Source organism: Microtus oregoni, unplaced genomic scaffold, assembly GCF_018167655.1.
Source record: "Microtus oregoni isolate MIOR12 unplaced genomic scaffold, Mior012 000021F_ref0000039, whole genome shotgun sequence".
Classification (NCBI taxonomy): Eukaryota; Metazoa; Chordata; class Mammalia; order Rodentia; family Cricetidae; genus Microtus; species Microtus oregoni.
In genome coordinates, this window is record NW_024543080.1 from 35,176,304 (window position 1) to 35,195,653 (window position 19,350).

The following is a 19,350-nucleotide window of genomic DNA, read 5'->3' on the forward strand; positions in this document are numbered from 1 at the left end:
ACAGGGATTCTCTGCATAGCTCTGGCTGTCTTGGAACTTGCTCTGTAGACCATGTAGGCCTCTGCCTCCAGAGTGTGGCTATTCATCATGACCTAATGTCCTATTCTCACGTTTCAGCTAAACAGAGCAGCTTAAAGCCATACATTAGGACATGGGTATGAATTTCTAAAATAGGAAAAACAATTATAGGATGCCATTAACACAGGGGATTTCCAATAGTCAGGGTTATGTTACCTCTGTCTGTTGCCACTACCCAGTTGATACCCAACTGACACAAAAAGGGCTTCTTTTTCTTGTTCTCGTAAGGATAAACAACTTTAACATCAAAACAACTTCTTTAATTTAATAGAAAAGCTATTTAGTTTAGTAGCAGTCCACAAACTTTGTGAGGTCAATCCAACGAAATTTGTCAAAATATTCATGCTTAATATATTAAACATTATTTGTGGTGCATGATAGTTTCAGTAAATAGAGTTATATAGAAAAAAAGAAATATTTTAAAAGAGTTGATATTATTAAATTATTTATACTTTAATTATAATTATTTTAATACCAGTGTATGAAATAAATCTACACATGAAAAGCAAGACTTGCTACACACATTATCTCTGTTTGGTTTTTAAAGACATCTTTGATTTTTTATGTTTATATTCAGTTGAGAACTACACAAGAAGTGTATCTTTTGAATAGTTTATTTAACGAAGTTTAGACATTGTAAAAGTTAACTTGCACATTTAAATGCATTTATTACGGAAATGTAAAATAAAAAGCTAGATCTATAAAAAAAATTGCCCAAGAATTAGAAATAGCAGTTAATTTTCCTTTATATAAAAAATAAGTTGACTCACAGAAAAATATTTCTTAGTGTATTTATGACCAAAAGGCAGCAACATTTTTGAAGTTTTCTTGTAAAGACAAGGATTTGCGCAATGATGTGTTTGCATTCTTGTTTCTAAAAGTAAATTCAACTTTTAATCCCAATGTTTAGGAAAGCTGCTATCTGAAAAATCTTTGAGGTTTGGAACACAGTAATCCTTTTGGTCTTTCCATGATCCTGTTTAGACAGTATGTCTCAAAATGTTCCAGTTTCTTTACATCTTTTATCTCTGACAAGCTTCTAATTGGCCTTCCTTTCTCTTTAACAGGAAACACCTAAAGCTTAGGCAATAGTATTAGTCAGTTCTTAAATTGAGAAATCTTGGAAACTAATTCCTATCACCAGAGATTAACATCAAAGCAATCTGGAGGTAGAAGTACTACGTAGGCCTGTTGAATCAAAAGAAACATATCCACACTACAAACTCAATTATCTGATGGGCCATACTCTTTTCCTGATTTTGGTCATGATTCTTACTTTTAACTATTGTGTATTTAATTTAAAATATCACTCCACAAAGCATTTTTATGTTTAAATTACTTTCAAAAATTAAAACCTATAAAGTCCAGTAATAAATATTTTTTTAAATTAAACCAAACTATTCAAATATATAAATACTACTGGGTGATTATTTTAGGATCAGAAAATGCTTCAACTTTGGATGAATAAAATGCGGGAATCTTGCAAGCCAAGAAAAAAAAAATAGAATCCACATGCTCTGAGTTTGCAGCCAGACGGTTACATTTAATGTGGTGAAATAGACTGTTTTGAGAATAGAACCCTAATACATTAAAGTTTTCAGTGATAATTAAATCTTTGTTTGGTCTAAGGAAATTTATGTGTTTCTATATTATCGATTGTATAATTGAAACTTTTCAGAAATAAGAAAGTAACTTCGGTAAATGTACATACACTAAAAGAGAGGAATACTTATATTACAACTGATCAAGTCAAGTAGAATAATTTAATAAATAGCTGTGTAGAATTGAATATAGAAGTTTCTCATGCAAGAGAAATAAAAACTGCTAATTTGAAAGGTAGGGATCAAGGTAATGAAAGAATCTTTGCTATTAGGAAGGCATTCCTGGTAGAAGTTATGTTTACGAAGAATGATACAAGCTAGATTTCATGTACCAATAAGAAGAAAGGGATGGGTTGTCACTTTCATGAATACAAGAATTCTGGTGGGAAGTTGATCTTTTCTATAGAGAGACGCTGACATCTCTAATGATGCTGTAAGAGTGTTAGGAACTTTCACAAAATATAGTAACATGGAAAACACTATCCAAAAGGCCATTAACTCGGATTCTTGTACCTTCTAAATGCAGAAAAATGTATGACCTTGCTTGCAAGGTTCGTATTTCTTAGGTGTTGTGACTGGCTTCTGTGTGCTTTAGTGAATTAAATTCAGGAAGCTCTGGTAATCTTTAAGGGCAAAGCAGAACACAAACGTTATCTTCCAAGTGGCTGAAAACTATGGACAAAGTATCAAAAGCGGTTGGGCGTTAGAAGAAAAGAGATTAATGGAATACACTTGATTGACAATACACACACTGAGCTGCCTTCTAAACATTGAGGAAAGTGGGGACAAAAGGTTGGACTTAGGAAACAAGGTTAAGGGTGCACATAAAAATATCAGGGAGGTTGTGGAGTTCTCTCAGCCGATATGGACCTTGTGATGGGGAAAGCTGTGGAAGTATGTGTAGTGTAGAAGAAATACTGAATAAGATGTGACAAGGATGTGACTTAATCTGTGGGAGTCCTGTCCTTTGCCTGATTCTCTGGATTTGTCTCTAATAGCCTGGTGTACGTGGAACAATGATAGGCATGGAAGACCCACAGATTCTAATTATTGGAACTATTTTCTTTAGCCTTTTGGTGACACAAGCCTGAAAAATAAATTTTCTGTGGGAATTGGAAAACAGATATTTTTGTTGTGTTTATCTAAGTTGTTCTATTGCTCATAAAGATTTAGGAGTCAGATATTGGGGTAAAAACCTGATAGGTCTAAGAAGCACCAAGGAGCCTCCAGCTAACCTTCTCTCTACACTCCCTAGACCAAAAAGGAAGCCTCCCAAACCCACAAATCTCCAAGTCCCTCTCTCATGTTTTCTGGCCTTTCTCTCTTTCTGGATGTTTGATCCTCTGATACTCTATGATTAAGTCCTGCCAACTACTTGCTAGATCCACCTCAATTCCACTTTATTAATACAGTCACAGAATGTCATTGTACAATCAAATATCCTGCAACATATTTTAGTTCTAGATCTGAGTAAAACACTCCACCGTCAGTTGCTTCCAGCCACAGATTACCCAGTGTATTCTTTACCTAGTACCATGTTTTAGGTTATGAGATATTTTGGGTTTTCTCTCATCTTATGTCTTGGTAATAGCTGATGAATAATATGAAGAAGGTTACCTTTGCCATCATAATTATAGTATCTGTTGAATTGTGGGTAGAGCTAGAGTATTGAGAGGGTGGACCACATTCATTCACTTTAACCATGTAATTAGGAACCTCCTTCAGTGGCAACCAAATTACCCATATAGGGAAATAGATTCAGAAATTTGATAAGGGATGTTGGGTCACCTCACAGAACACAAATGACTGTTCTGTCACAGGGATGGCGATACTTGCCATTTGAATGGAGTAAGCAGTATTTTCACAATGAAACATATACTTATATATGCCCCCAGATAAAGGTATCAAACAGTATTTAGTTTCTGATATCATTTAAAAGAAAATACATCTAAAATAGTTCTAAAAAAGTTCAGTACCAGTTGGCACATGTTTAAAACCAATAAAAATTGAAGTGGAGATGAAAGAACACTGGATTTTAATGTTATTCTTAGATCAATTTTTAGGGAAAGGTTAATGGCATTGCTAGGATTCTAAGCTATGTTACATCATGGTTCTGAGCTTTTAAAAAAAACATGCAAAGTTTAATGGTGACAAAAATCAGCTAAGTATTTAATTTTACATAGTTAATAAAAACAACTTGATAAAACAATTATATAGTTATGAGATTAGAAACATTGTAAATATAATTTAAATGTAATCCTTAGCCACTATTATTAAATTGCAATAAATTAGATTTGAGATTAATATAAAATATGAAAAGATACATTTATACACATACACGAAAACTCAAAATATTATATATTAATAATAGCAAAATTGTGCTTAAAATTCTTAACTCAAGAAAAAACATTCACTATTTTTTATTTAACTAAAAATGATCTTCATTAATTTTCTTCAATGTTATGCATGATTTTTTCAAAATTCATTCTCATAATGACAATTAAAGTACTGTCATGAACAACTTTGAGATTTATTATTATAAAATTTTCTTAGGTGATAATTTTATTAATATTTGAAGATTAAATACACACATTACATTTAAAATTTTCTACACCTGGTGCATAGATCAGCACCAGGTTTTTTGTATACATTATGGCTTCCAGTATAGTGTTTCTATGAGATTTCTGAGTGTGCAAACAAGTTAATCTGTTTCTTGTGTCTTCTCTTGAGCTAATATTCTGTTTTTTTTTTTCAATTCCAGTGTTTAATTTCCATTTTATCTTATTATGTTTTGTGTAGCTTAAGTTCTAATAGGTCTTAATAATAAAGTCCCGGAGTCAGATATTGGGGAAAATTCTGAGACATCAAAGAGATAAAGGAACAAAACCACAGCCACCTTACCTCTCATCTTCCCATGTGAAAAGAGACTGAGTTCGTGTTTCCTCACTTTTTCTCTCTGCCCAGCCATATCACTTCCTGTCTGTCTGTACAGACCTCCAGACCTCTGTGGTTAGCTAGTGGCTAGCTCTGCCCTATGATCTTCAGGCAAGCCTTATTTGTACAAACAAGATATCACCAGAATTTTGTTATATTACTGCATTTTATTATTATCTTGTAGATGCTTGTTCTTTTGTTTTGTGTTTTTTTTTGTTTGTTTGTTTTTGTTTTTGTTTGTTTGGGTTTTTTTTTGGATTTTTCTAGACAGGGTTTCTCCTAAGCTTTTTTTTTTTTAATATTTATTTATTTATTTATTTATTTATTTATTTATTTATGGTTCTTGTCTTGGAACTAGCTCTTGTAGACCAAGCTGGCCTCGAACTCACAGAGGTCCACCTGCCTCTGCCTCCCAAGTGCTGGGATTAAAGGTGTGCGCCACTACTGCCTGGCATGTTTTTGTTTTTGCACAAAACTGATAACCTAAGTACTTGTTTATAACTTATTTAATGTGGTGAATTATGTTTGCTGATCATTTTATTTTAATACATGTATTATTTAACTCATTGAAAAAATCCACTTATTTCCATGCTCCAAATTTTGCGTTTTAACTGAATTTTTCTCATCTTATCCTAAACTTGTTATTTATTTTATTATTATTATTATATTTACTTACATATTATGTTTTATTGATTTTTTACAGACAGGTTTCTCTGTGCAGCTCTGATTTTCATAGAACCTGCTCTGTACACCAAGCTTGTCTCAAACTCACAGAGATCCACCTGTCTCTGCCTCCCAAGTGCTGAGACTAAAGCTATGTGCCACCACTGCCCAGCAATACTTGGTATTACTTTAAAAGGTCAATATAATACTGCTTGAGACTTTTCTGGAACACTTAAAATATTACTGATGATATCATCTGTTTGATAATTCAATTTGGTCTTTCAAGGTTTCATCAGCACTCAGTTTATTCTAGGTCGTGCCCTAGCAAGTGGGTTTTACGACTAGAATATACTTTAGGAACTAATCTGCACAGGGTGTTTGTGCTTATCTTGGGTTGGCTATTGATACTCACTACACTCTGAATTGAAAGTAGTACACTCTAAATAGTTATAAGTGTGTTTGAAAATAGCCACAAAAATTATATATATATATATATATATATATATATATATATATATATATGCATAGAGACAGATATTTTATGAAACACTCCCATATTTTAAGACATAAAATGAAAGACATTGTTTTATTCTTTGAGTAACTTTTAATAACTATTTTGGTACACGAAGGATGCATTCCCGTTCCTAGTCTTTATCCAGCATGTTGCAATGTTAGAGACTCAGATAATTGATAGTGCAGAGGCGAAAACTCTCTGAAATGAGAGAAATGAAAATTACAGCTTCAGACATCTTCTCTTATGCATGAATGAATGAGAGGTCAGAGTGAAATCCTAACATTATCATGGAAATGGACTTGAATCTTGAAGATTTGATACTATAGTCTGAAAAGGTCCAGACTATGCCTCTTTAATATTGAGTTGATTAAAAAGAGTGATAATTATAACAATATAGTGTCTGCTTATAGGGACCATATTCTAGCAAGATAAATGATAGATGTTAAGATGGCGTGATAGTGAAGGAGTACATGCTAAAACAGAGATGCAATATGTAGGGTTGAGGAACTCTTAATTACATCAACATTTAAAGGAAGAATTGGTAAAAATATAAAGAAATACAGGTGATAGATCTTAAGAACCATTGCCATGAGAGGCAGGCAAGGCTAGAATTGAAATGAAATATTTATTTTTTCACATGGAACAATTAATTGTGATAATATAAAGGGTGAGTAGCATATGCCAAAAAAAAAAAAAAAAAAAAAAGAATGAACGGTTGCCAGTAGAGTACAGTTAGGCAGAAGGAACAGGAGGAAAGCAACAAAATAAATGCAAATTGCAGAAGTGAATCACTTCCGGTCAAGAAGCTCAATATGGCGACGAGTGAATTTTAAAACAGAAATACGATGCTAGAAAATGAAGTATCTAGAAAACCACGGCTGAGAACCTTTTCATATGCAGATATTCACAACTGTTTCCCCCAAACCACTATCACCCCAACCAGTTTAATCCAGACAGTAAACAAAATACAGTTGAAAATGTATGTTGAGATTACCACACACTACAGAATGAAATTCATATAGGAAAACACAGATAGTGGAGGCAATTCTTAAATCACAAGTCTAAGCAACTCTTCCATGTCTTAGACTTAAAAAAAAAAAATGACCCTTAAAGTTGACTTTTATTTTGGTCTCTGTGTTAATAATAAATAAACAAATGAGTAGAAAAGTGGGTAAAAAGTATATAATTAGTTGTGTAATGTCAAATAATAATTAATTTGCGTTAGAATTAAAGATATCCTCAAGGGAGAATTAGTCATAAAAATATATGTATGCCTATGCATCATTGCGTGCCTGGTGCCCACAAGGATTATAGAAGAACGTCGGAACCCTGGAAGTAGAATTGCAATGGGTTCTGAACTGCCCTGTGGACACCATGTGTTGAATCTGAATCTTCTGCAAGTATAATAACTGTTTATAATTACTCAGGCATCTCTCCAGCCACATACATTTTAAGGGTATAGTAAAAAAAAAATAATTGTATCATAGTTATCCCCCACTCTAAATTGGGTAGTCCAGGTTTGTGATGAACAGAGATGTAAGAAAACTAACTTTACAATTACAAAACAAATTTTTCCAAAGACATCCTTTATGGCAGTTAACAAAGAGATGAAAAAAAAATTGTACTTCTTAGAGAAGAACAGTCTTTAAATGTAAAGTACACTCTTCAGCAAAATGCTTGGAATTAACCTGTACCCTTTCAAAAGACAATCTACTTCATGGTAATTAGTAGTTCTGAGTTAATTCTCCATCATCACAATTAGACTAAGTAAACTCAAGTGCAAGCAAAGAAAAAAAAAAAAGTTCGTTGGGGAATTGTAGATAAAACCTAGATCTAGAAAGCAATGTTTTATTCAGGTTTCAAGAAATTTTAGTGACCATCCATTATATACTAGATAATATTCTAGTAGTTGGAGATACTATGTTGAGCAAGGTACGTTAAGATGTTCATCCTTACATTAATGTATTCTAAAGTTAAAAGGTCTGAGACTGAATAACTGCATACATACATGTATGTACCAGCCATCCTACCAACATATCTAGAAATAATTTTCAAAAGATTTTTAAACTTTTAAAACAAGTATATTATAATCATTCACACCTTGATTTTATATATAGTGACAATTTAGGTTATAAAAGTAGTGGTTGTCTTGTTTATGTTTTTATGCCTATAGCATACATATTCTAGATCTCACAATTAGCTCAAGATACGCAGTTGTGATCACCTGAGAACTTGCATTTCTACCTCTCCAGAGTGATTGTTTTGAAGCACATTTTGGTACAAATGACATGTAGTAACAGCCAAGATTACTACACTGAGACTTAAAACCTAACTCAATCTATCCTTCTCCAATTTTCATTCCTAGAACTTCATTGGCTTTCAGCTTTTCTTTGACATATCTCACTTTTGCAACTAATATTTTGTTACCTACCTCCTTCTAGCAACAACTACCATAGTCTAACCCCGCTAAAGCAAACAACAGCTGTCAATTCTGAGTCCATTACACCACATAACCACAGGAATCCACTCAGAATCAGGAAGCATTTCCTTCGTAGAAAAAGGCTTAGGTCTTGGATACAATCAGCAGAAGCTGCGCAAAGGCATTTTGAGTTTACCCAAGTGAAAATGAAAACAAAATGGAAGGTTTCCTTTGTAAAGCAGAAATAACTCCACTCAGCACTGTTATTTATAATCTTCAAACCTCAAGGAATGATTATTCATAGATTCGCAGAATGGGAGCGAATCACAACATTCTGTTCACCCAATCCTTCACTCGAAATACTCTGCCCGCTGTTCGTAGTTAATGCATTTTAATTTATTTTTAAAATACAAGTTGTTCTTTGGCTACGAAGCATCTCAGACACTCGCTAAAACTTTTTTAAAATTATTTCCCTCTCAACCTGTTCACATACACCCAAACAGATAAGCAATATACTCAGGGCTGGAATTCAGCTAACACATAGACCACCTTTTCAATACTATAATTTAAATTACATGAAATAAAATAGTAACTTTGGGCAATGCTGTTCCTTCCAATCATATATCTCTTTTTCATTATGTATGTATGTATTCATAATGTTTTATTTCGAGCCTATAAAATATGGTATACTCTTGAGAAATCTGACAGATGATAAATCTGGAGAAGGGGAGGCCATGTGCATGTGTTTTCATACTTCCGCATAACTGCGGAATTCTTTGTATTTCAATCAGCTGTCTTCACTGGTGGATGATCAGCAAATTTAATAAACAGCAGATTGGTCTAGTAATGTATGGGGAAGACCTATTCCTCCCCCTCCACCTGTTCTACTTACACGCTCTTTTATATTCTTGTTAAGTAAAGCATTTCCTGGATGGAGAGAACTTGAAAACAAGCCATATGTCACATGAATTCCACTGTAAAAAAACAATAGCTGGGTTTATTTTAAGAATAGTGTAAAAGAAGAAACGGCATTTTTGTCTTTTAAATTCTCTGTTTGTACATTATGCACAAAATTTTCATGGTTTGCTGTTGCACATTTTTTACTGTGTTAAAAATATAACTTTATAAAGTTTTACGTTCTGTGGCTAAGTGATTCTCAGTCTTTTAAACATTCATTTTGAATAGCCACTAATGTCTTATGTTTGGCAGTGTCAGGGATCAAACATAGACCCATAGAAATGCTAGGCAAGTGGTCTACCACTGAACAACATTCCAAACTATTAAAGAGAGTTTAATCTTAAAAAGCTTAACTCATAATCCTATTTTCAATTCAAATCTTACTGACCAAATACATTAGACTTCACTCTTGGAGTTTCAATCAAACTTCTGAAAATCTGATGACAGAAACAAAAATAAAAGCAAGGCAAGAAGAAAAGTCCTGAGAAGTTTAACAGTTTTCAGCTACACATTTTAATTCTCTTTTATTTCACTATGTTTTTAATTTAAATAGACTTTCAAAATTCAGATTATGATTTAATTACATTTCTCCCCTCCCTTTCCTCCCTGCAAACAATCCCTTAAATACTTTCAAATTCATAACCTCTGTTTTTACTAATTGTTATTGCATGCATACACACACACACATACAAGCAAACACATGTATTCCTAAATGTAACTGTTCATCTGTGTAATACTGCCTGTATATATGTCTCAGGGCTGAGGGTTTGAGCAGTTTGTGTGCTCCTCCCTGGGGAGGCCCATCTCTCTTGTTTCCAGCATTCTTTGGTTGCCTATGTTTCTTTGTGTAGCGTTGAAGCCTCATGCATGGCCTTTTCTCCATTCAGTTTGTCATGTGCATTGGTGTGATACAGCTCATGTTTAGGCAATCATGTTGCTGAGACTTAATGTGTGTAGCTTCTGGTGTTACTAGGGGACACAGTCTCACAGCAAACTCCCTGATCCTAAAATAGAAATTTCATTTTGTCCCTCTCCCTTATTTCTTTCTGACCCCTCTCAGCTACCCTCCCTCAAACCCCTCCCATATCACCATTCCTCAAGTATATTGTAATGGTCTAATTTCTGGTAGAAGACAGAATAATTTAAGCATATTTCAATAGTTAAATGCGTAGAGAATACTGACGGAATCCTGAGTCCTGTTGCCTGTCGTACCAAGCTTTCATAGGTCCTAGACTCAGATTCCAGGCCATATCATCAACTTTGACCTAGTTTCCCTCTGTTATGAATTCAATTAAAAATCCTACTCTAAACAAACAAATCCATTTCTATCCAATATCAGAAGTGGATGAGGAAATCAATCAAACGCAGTATAGCCGTAGAATGTTATCTTCAGTGAAAGAGAAATGCTTCTGAAATAAATGCTTATTTTAAGGTTTCCTACATCAAATTCAGATTTGCACAGCCAGGTCACGCATGATTAGAAATGCCAAGGGCATAAATCTGGACGGGTACCTGCTTTGCAGATATTGCAGCAGCATCCTGTTTTACTAGGCATCACTGGACTATTCTCCAACATGTATATTAGATTCCTTTATAGAGACGATCATGTTCCTACAAGCCATAATTTCAATAAATCATACGATATATAACTTTCATTCTCACATTTACATTACCAAGTATTTTATGAAGCAATTTTCCTAGGCATGGCGGTGAGACAGTTCAATGCTGTAAATAAATAAATAAGTACTATTTCAACATTAAACTTTTACCTCCATAGAAAAATAACTGCTGGAATCTTCCAAGAATGCAATTCACTATTAAGGAGAAGTCAGTGAACAGTTGGGTCTCTCTTGATTTGCATCCACAAAGGATTATTACCAGAAATATCCAAAGGACTTTATTATAGCAAGCACTGCCGAAGCCAAGGACAGTTATGGCTGGCTTCCAGTGCTAAGAAAAGGAGCATAAAAACTAATATACTGCAATACATAAATGGTTATAATGAATAACTGGTGCTTTTACATTGGATTATCAGAGGTTTTCAACAGAAACTTGATATACAAACTCTCTATACACATCCATCTGAAGACAAGAGGCTTCGTTGCTGTTTCTGAGATGTGTTCATTTTAGCACTGCCAAGTCTAAGCACTTTCTTAAGCTTGTATTTAAGAAAACTAAATCTCTAAAAAAGAGCATTGGGAATACAGGGTATTTAAAATGAAAAAAAAAATGGTTGAGATCATCCAGTGCACTAGCTCTGAAGCAATATTCTCAATATTTAAAAATATCCTTATACATTAGCAAACATACAATAAGGCATGTTATTCTTAATGGGGGAAAACACCATAGAAAGGGTTAGGAAAACAAATCTTTAGATTAAATCTTATATGTTTCTGTTAGCATTTTAGCTAAAAGGTTGTATCACATACCACGTTGGTATTTTAAATAAAAGAAAAGATACATAGTTTTCAAGGTGCATATACTACAAACTTTCAAACTGTAATAGAACAACCTTTTCCTCTAAAGTCTATAACATCTTTAAATATACAAATTTCCATATGGTAGCAGACTGTCACATCTGCAGTATACAAAGCCAATGACTTCCACTGACCACTTCCATAATAAAATTACTTCTTAACATATTAATTGTTATTTTTGAGATAGGTTCTAACATGTTTAGTCTGGACTCTGTGTGTGTGTGTGTGTGTGTGTGTGTGTGTGTTTCCACAGTGAGCAATGCAATGTTCTGTTCTTAAAGTTCATTCTTAAATTTAAGAATATATATGAAAACTACACAACAACTTAAAAGTCAAATTTCCTGCATGTTAGTCTTTAAGATAAGATCTTTGCTCTTAGAAATCCACTTCAGGTACAACTAGGTAGTTCATAAAGTCGAATCAATAAGGAGACCTGTTAAACGAAGTGCAAAAATTATTTGAAATGTACCCTTTCGGTCTTGGGAATCAAGGGTAGTAACCTTCACTTAGTAATGATGTTTATCTGAGCAATAACCTGTAACACCATTTCTCAGCTGCTAAAATGAAACATCTTGGAGGCAGGCATCTTGCTATGCAGCTACGCTGTGTTTTCTGGTCTCTCTCCCTCTGGTGAAGTTGGGAACAGCCCTAACCACTTTAGATATGCCCTGCTTTCTTCTCAGAAGAAAATGGAAACCTCTTCACTAGTGAAGATATATTTGATGATCACAAAAGAGCAGCAGGGACAGATGGGGGCTGAGAGTTACTTAATGACTAGGTCAATTCTAAGCAAACTAACCATGCCAACTTCCCAGTGGAAACAAGGATGTTTGCCTTACTCTCTTTGAGACACACATCTTTTTTGCATGTGCCTACCCAAAATGTGTGATCTTATAGGTTACAAATTAAAAAACCTGTTTTTCTTTGTTTTATTTAAAAATTTAAAAATTATTCTTCCTTTAGAAGAAAAAATTACACATCTTAGATGCTGACTCCCGTGGTTTATGAATATATTATTGTAAGGCATAACTGCTAATAATTTTTGAATGATTCATAGGATACAATAGTAAGAATGAGAACGATGCAGTTTTTCTGTCTATACAATATGTATTCCTTTTCCGTATCTTCATGGCAGTTGTTTGAAATGCTTTCCACTTTATATGAACTGGTTACTAGAGCTAATGAGTCTTAAAAGCTTAAGCAAGTTTAAGCAAGCTTAATAATTCAGATCATTGGCAGGTATAATTAAAGTAAGCATTCTCCAGAGAGTGAGGACGTGTTGCACATGTGTGCCATGTCTTAAGGAGTTAAGACATGTTTTTAGTTTAATCATGTATGATAAAATAATTGTGTGAGTTCTCCAGAATTTTAAGGCAGTGATATACATATGAAATATTTGTACTACATTTATGAAGAGAAATTTGTCAGAAAAATTCCAATTTTATAAATTTAGCTGATTTTTTTCCCGATTTGAAATGTGCAGCTTTACTGACAAAATATTAAAAGTGTTAAACCACTTGTTCAAGGATCATTTTTCACTGACATCACTGAACAGTTTTCATAATTTAAAGGGAATTGTTGTTTCCACCATATTTTGAAATCTAGGAACCAAATTTAGAATCTGATTCCTAAGGTATAATTTCCTAGGTTCCTTACATAGCTTTATGCAAACTCACTACACCCATTACACACTCTCTCTCTCTCTTGCTTTCTCTCTCTGTGTGTGTGTGTGTGTGTGTGTGTGCGTGCACGCGTGTGTGTAAACTACAATGATATATAACCATCAAATTTAAGAAGTGACTATAAACCTGATAGTCATCTTATATGTGACAATTTATGGTGTGGAAAGTCCTTTTGTATATTTGTTGCTTTTATTGATTAATGAATAAAGAAACTGCTTTTAGCCTATAGCAGGCCAGAACAGAGCTAGGCTAAACTGAATGCTGGGAGAAAGGAGGCCGAGTCAAGGAGACACTATGTAGCTGCCAGAGGGGAAAGACAAGAGCTGACAGCTGGAACCTTGCCAATAAGTCACAGCCATGTGAAACTATGATACAAGAGGTAACGAATAAGGACCTAATATGCCAAGTAGTGATTTAATTAATACAGTTTCTGTGTGGTAATTCTAGTCTGGGCAGTCAGGAACAAACAAGTAGGCTCCTACAACAAATTTATATTACCATGTTATTCTGAAATACATCAACAAACAAAACCAACACAAATAAAATGACATCTATTAATCCCTTTCTGATCTAGTGACATGAATACTGGGCTTCAGCCAAACTCATGGTCAAATTAGTTCATGATAATGAAATAAGAAATTGATTTATGCAAAAGTCTGAAAAAATCATTGATGTGGGAGTCCTCTTTGTAAGCTGTGATTACTATTAATGAATAGAGAAACTGTTCTGGACCTATAGTAGGGCAGAACTTACCTAGGCTGGGAAAACAAAATGCTGGGAGGAAGAAGGCAGAATCAGAGCTATTTTATGGAGCTACCACCAGAGGTAGACATGGTGAAACCTTGCTGGTAGGCCATGAGCCTTGTGGTAAAATTAATATAATGAAGATGGGCTAATTCTAGAAGTAAGAACTAGCTAGCAATATACTAAAGTATATTGATTAAACATTGATTAAATTAATACAGTGATGTAGGAGGGTCTTCTGTTTTGTATTTATTTCATTGGTTAAATAAAGAAACTGCCTTGGCCTTTTGATAGGACAGAAAATGAGGTAGGCGGAGTAGACAGAACAGGATGCTGGATAGAAGGCAGTGTGGCAAATGCCATGGCTCTCTGGTCTGAGACGGATATAGGCTAGAATCTTGGTGGTAAGCCACAGTCATGTGGTGATACACAGATTTATTAGAAATGGGTTAATTAAGATGTGAGAGTTAGCCAAGAAGAGGCTAGAGATGATGGGCCAGGCAGTGCTCGCCTCATTACTACAATACAGTTTCTGTGTGATTATTTCGGGAGTCTGGGCAGCAGGGAAATGAACAAGCGCCCTTCTGACTACAACACGATGCTTTCTTCAGTTCTTTTTATTTTTGAAATGTGTTATTAGACCTGGCTGCCCTTTACTTGCTATATAGACCATGTGCCTGTGAATTCATACAGATCAACATGTCTCTGCCTCCCAAGGGTTGGGATTATAGGCATGTACCACTGAACAAGCTCATTATGTTTTCCAATAAACAAACATCTAACAAGAATTCTGTGTGAAAGATGATGGGTGTAAAGATATTTGTTTGCCTTAAACAATGAGGCAACAAGAAAACAAGCAATTTGCTCAAAACAAAAAACAAGTAAGTGTAATAAACAAAATTTATCTTTCATAATTAATGTGTTTTTAAATTAGAAATAATTTAAAGGTGCGGAAATAACTCGTTTAAAAATATTAGTTGTTTTCTAGGGACCTCGGCTCATTTCCTGGAACCCACATAGTCGTTAATAACTTTCAGTAGCTCCAGTTTCATGGTCTTTGCTGCCTTCTTTGGGCCCCAGCAAGAACATATAGAATATACATGGCATGTATGCACATATATGTGCAAAAAACCTTCAAATTCATAAAATAAGAGTGAATGTTAAAAGATAGTAAGAATTGTACTTGCTAAATAGGTTTATTTGTGCATTAAATGAAATAATGTAAATGTAGCCATTTGTATGTAATAGACATAAAGTAGCACAAAATTTAATAACACATAGTACAGTTTAGACATATAAGATTATGAAGTATTAATTTTACATATCTTCTTATTTCATCTGGGAATATAATATTATTTTCATTAGGGTGAGTCTTTAAAACAGATGGGTGTGTAACATGCCTGAGAAGTAGGCTGTTACTTACTATAAAAGTTTAGTTTATTATTCTAATTCTTCCTTATGCTGCTGATATTTTATTTTTAGATATTTAATAACACTGATGTTCCATTTGTCTTATAAATGTCTTGCTATTCTTTCCTGGTGGTTTCCTGTGTGTGTAGGAGGATGACTGAATGCATTCCTAATTCATTTGTTTCTGACATAAGAAACTTCAAATGACTTGGTGCCTCATCCTTTCTTGCTGGAACTGTATTGTAATTGGATGTTTTGCTCTGTGCTCTTAAAATTATCTCAAATGCTTCACAAAAGTTGATTTTAGAATTATAAATCTATTTGGCTTAATTAGCACTTTTAATGGGTATCTGAATAAGAGCTATGAATGGGTGCCTAATTGGTAGATTTTATCCACTCTCTGATATTAGCTATGGTCTTTACATGGCTCTACTTTTGTCCCCAATATTTGGTATTGCTTTTAATGTCTTTGAGAACTACTCTGGTCTTGGCACTGAAAGATATTGGCCAATATCTTGTGTGATGCTCATCTCTGACATTTACTATTCCTTATCAATAAACTTAGTAAAACATATGCAGCTCATACAAAGAAAAGCCATTCGCCTGGCAGAAAGCAAATGTGACATTACAATGTTTTCTTTTTCAATTGTTTTCACATAATTACATTTGTGATAAACATTGGAACTTGTGCACAACAAATAATATCCATGTGTTCTGATCACAGAGAATTGGAATCCAATAGAGGATACAACAGGGCAGAGAGAAAACTCACATTTATGGTTAAATATAAAAAAATAACAGCAAACAGTTTGCAAAAGTCAAGTATCTAACGTTATAAATCTAAAGTCTGATTTTAAATAAGGAAGAGGGAAGTAGATTCCAGAATGATTTTTAACAATAATGTAAATGACGAAGCACTTAATTGTCATTACTCTAATGATGCATCAGTGTATGTATGTGGGGGGGGGTGGTTTGATATGACTCCACAACAGCTCATAGAGGTAACTGAGACAGTGACATCATAGCTTTGTTACCATAAATGGAGCAATGACATTAATTCACTCAGCATCTCCTCTTCAAATTGATGGGGTTTACAAAGCTCAGCCTTGAAGCTCTAATTGTTGGGAAGAACTTATATTAAATTATAAGTTGTGAGATAGTAGAATTTGCTATTTTTTAAAAGATCTTTTAAAAACCTGAAAATTTGTGAAGATATTTCTAGAAGATATTCCAACGAAAAAGAGAAATACAATAATCTGTAATAATTCAAATGTAATGACTTCTGATAGAGAAAATGAATAATTTATGTCCCAAAGGCCATAGAGAAGGTCTCGGCAAGAGAGTGGAAGAGACAGTGGGTTCAGTCCATGAAGCAGAGGAATAAGTTTCCTAGAAGGAGAGAAATCAGGTGTGAAAGCTGAGTCTCTGTCTCTGGGATAGTCTTAACTCTCCTTCAGAAATAAAATGACTATCAGAGGAACTCAGGGCTTTTCATTTCATTTCACCTTCAGTTTTTAAGGACATTAAAATACCAGAAGCAGAATAATCTACTCAGAAGTCCTGTTCTATGTGCTCTAAAATTCGATGTTGGATACCGAAGAAAAACACACCTGAGCATCAGTAAACCTATGGACAATTGTTAGAAATAATTTAATGGTTCCTTGATCCTGAGGACACTGAGAATACTCAGACATGGGCTGCAAAAGAAACGCATGTGGGCTGGATTTCACAAAAGAAGATAAAAACAGGCTAGGGCTAAAATAGACTAGAATTAGATTTCAGATCTTCATTATTCTTGGAGAAAGAGATGAACCCAGGTTGTCCAGGAAACTAGCAAAGGCTTTCAAAATTTAATTTACAGAGAAATGGTGAAGGCTGAATACAATTGATCACATCACATAAAGGGCAGTGAGCCGCAAGGGAGAATATCTGATAAAATATGTTTCAGGGTGAACGTGCTGTTTCCAGTCACTTGTTCAAAGATGATGTATCCTCAACATTGCTTTAACTGATGCAAAGGGAAATAATAAAGATGGGGTCTTGAGACTCCATTTCCTTCAATTTGATAAACTAAAGACAGAGCTTGTTACAGGTAAGAACTGGTGTTATGCCTATTGCACCAACTGTGTGCCAATCAGGGAGATAGTTCTGGTCCATTACTTGGATGTTAAGTGCCAGTGATGCCTGTTAGCAATTGTAGTGTTATTCCTGAATGCTAAGGTACTACAAAGAGAGCTTATTGACTACACCAGGTGTATGAAGTCATATAGTTTGGTTATACATATATTTCTGAAGCTAATGTTGAGGATATAATTTACATATTTTAAGGAAGAATATGTAAACCCATTAAGAGATTAAAACCTAAAGAAGAAAGAAGATAATCTTTAATTACAGACATGGAATTGTGTTAGAACACAGTACTGATAAGGGTAGTAAATAGAAGAATTCTAGGTACTCAGAGCTTCAGAAGTTTTGTCAGGAAGAGGTTCTTCTGCTGGCCCAGTCAGGCCTCATGAGTCTAAGCTCAAAAGCTCCCCTGAGTCCATCCTCATCACTGAATATTTTAAAAAGCACTGTAATTTCCCCTGGATCCTCTTAAATAAAGGATATTGCTTTTGGAAGAAAGGCAAGACCAGCCTGTCTCCAGAAAGGAAAATATTCTTGTCCTAAATTTATTGAACCAATATTGCAATTCAAAAAAAAAAAAAAACAAAAAAAAACACTCTCAGTATTAAGAATTAGGTACCATGTTTAGGCTCTGATTCTGAGGCACTGATGGAAGTGTGTTTTATGTATTTAGAAAAATAATTCTTGATACAAACTTTGCCATACTTTAATTTTATATGCTCTAGTCACAACTCCAACAATGGACAGAGAATATCCTAAGGAAAGAGGAAGGATATTTTGAGATATTTATAAAGATATTGAGGAAACAAATACACATCAGCTCTCATTTTTTTTGTGAGAAATTATTAAATAGTGACTTATAGTAAGCCGACCTTAAGCTACAGGATGCATTCTACCAATATTATCCTTATTCATGAATTCCTACTAAGCAACAGTGAGCCTATAGAAGGGAAGATTTCTGTGGCATTGATGTTCAATTTGCGTAGGCAAAGCAACATGAAAAGTGACATACCCTTGGCAAACTGTTGCTAGTAAGTCTACTCACATATGAGATATCTGGAGGCATTTTCTCTGATGGATTCTGCAAACTCAGTGGAGTCATCTTGCACCTTTGAGGGGTTATGGATATATGAAATGTGCTGCACTTAGACATCATTATGCTACGCAGTTCAAATGTATTTCTCATTACAACTCCATTTTTTATTGTTTTCTGTTCTAAAGCACATCCGCTTTCAATCGTGCGAATGACATCCAAGCACACTATTCACGATTTCAGTGCCAAGGATCTTGGGATCTCAATACCAAATATTTTAACGATAACCTTGACAGTTATTACTGACTTGTTCCCATCAAAATTTTAATGATTCAAATATTTCATAGTTGCAATTATGTGGAATGAACATGTTATTATTGACCACTATAAAATTAAATATTGTATGAATGTCCTCATATAAAGTCATAGTTCTGTTGAAAAAATTCTTTACAGCTTTCAAGTAAAGATAGCAAAAGCAATTTATTAGATTTCAGAGTCTGAAGTAAATTGTCACAAAATATCTGGGAAATGAAAGCATAAAATTATCATTTTGGCATCAGTTCATTAAGATTGGTATAGTGTGATGGAATCATAGTGTTGCCTCTGCTAACACCATCTTAGAAGGCACAGTGTCTATTAATTCTACACTTCTTGATCTGCAATTTTCCCAGCTATCTAATTTTCACCTTATTATTTTGGACATATAGTAGA

General features: G+C 34.1%; 1 protein-coding gene across 5 annotated transcripts in view; it reads right to left on the reverse strand.

Annotated features, from left to right (window-relative positions):
• Pcdh7 (protocadherin 7) overlaps positions 1 to 19,350 on the reverse strand; it is a 421,730-nt gene that overhangs the window by 189,816 nt on the left and 212,564 nt on the right. The window lies entirely within an intron of this gene.